The sequence below is a fragment of the Myotis brandtii genome, unplaced genomic scaffold (assembly GCF_000412655.1).
Source record: "Myotis brandtii unplaced genomic scaffold, ASM41265v1 scaffold691, whole genome shotgun sequence".
Taxonomy (NCBI): domain Eukaryota; kingdom Metazoa; phylum Chordata; class Mammalia; order Chiroptera; family Vespertilionidae; genus Myotis; species Myotis brandtii.
In genome coordinates this window covers 487,421-488,815 of record NW_005370704.1, presented here as the reverse complement: position 1 = coordinate 488,815, position 1,395 = coordinate 487,421, and the positions used below count along the sequence as shown (strand labels likewise).

Here is a 1,395-nt window from a genome sequence, read left to right as displayed (position 1 = left end):
TGAAAGGGGCCGCGCCTGGGGGCTCAGCACGGTGCTGTGCGGGCTGAGCCCTCCTGTACCGCAAGGTGCCGGCCTGGGGTCCAACCAGAGGGCCTGCTGGTGCTGCCAGCTCCCGCCTGGCAGGACATGGGGGCAGAGCTCTGGCCAGGACCGGACACCCCCAGCACCACTCCTGGAATTCACACCCGGGTCGGCCCAGGAGGAGCAGATGGGCTGCTCCGCGCCTGCTGGCCCTGCAGGCGTGTGGAGGCGCCAGACTCTGCAGGTACCTCAGCGTCCAGCAGGCAGGGGCTGTCACTGCCCTGGGCAGGCCTGCTGAGGCCCACTCCAGCCTCCCAGCACCCCCTTAACAAGATGCTGAGCCAGGGAACATTCTAGCTGGGCAGGAGTGGAACCATGAAATGGGGGCCCTGGGCAAGGTCGTGACACATTCGCCACAACCCCATTTGTGGGCTCCACATGAAGGGCCGGCCTGTGTGACGCAGTGGTTGGGCGTTGATCTGTGAACGAGGAGGTCATGGTTCGATTCCCAGTCAGGGCACATGTCCAGGTTGTGGGCTCGACCCCCCAGTGTGGGGTGTACAGGAGGCAGCCCATCAATGATTCCCTCTCACCATTGATTTTCTCTCTCTCCCTCTCCCTCTCTGGGCTGTGGGAGTCCCTGCGTGAATCAGCTTGGTGCTTGCCCAGTGGCTGCTATCCCACTGCCCCCACCCCCAACTCCAGGTTCAAAACTCTAGGAACAGAAGTTGGGGGAAGGAAGGGTTACTGGACTGGGAGGAGGATGCCCAGCCTGCCTACCCCTGGAGGGAGGGGCAGCTCCTGCATCCAAGCTGTTCCCATGGAAACTGCTGGGGTGGGCAGAGCCAGTGGAGCAAGGACACCGCCTGCCCTCAGAGCTGGGCACCCCTGTGTACTCCTGGATGCAAGTGCCGAGCCCTGGCCCAGGTGGACGGGGAGACACGCAGACACTGGCCACGCTGGCCCACCCTGGACAGACGTGGTTCTTGTGGCCTGATGGGAAGTCCTCCAAAGGCCACGCCTAGCCAGTGGGGCTGGAAGGCCTCCTACCCTAGAGGGCGGCCACCCTTCTGGGAATCACAGACCTGCGGTGACCGGGCAAGGCAGCCTGCAGGCCAGTCACAAGGGCGCCCAGGAGCGGAGCAGCAGGAAGCAGCACAGAGACAAGCATTAAAACAGGAGAGCTTTATGGTGGGAGCCGAGTGTGGAAGGAGAAAAGGAAATGAATGAGGGCATTCTGGCCCCACGGGTGACCGCCCAGCAGGTGTGACGCTGGACACCAGCCTGGGAGGAGCCCCCAGGGATGTGCGGCACTGCCTGGCGTCAGCAGCAGCGGTGCCCAGAGGGCCCGGGATGCGGTGCGCAGCCCAGGGA

General features: G+C 64.2%; 1 protein-coding gene across 1 annotated transcript in view; it reads right to left on the bottom strand.

Moving 5' to 3' along the window:
* RABL6 (RAB, member RAS oncogene family-like 6) overlaps positions 1–1,395 on the bottom strand; it is a 15,938-nt gene that overhangs the window by 2,462 nt on the left and 12,081 nt on the right. The gene's annotated exons all lie outside the window — the stretch shown is intronic.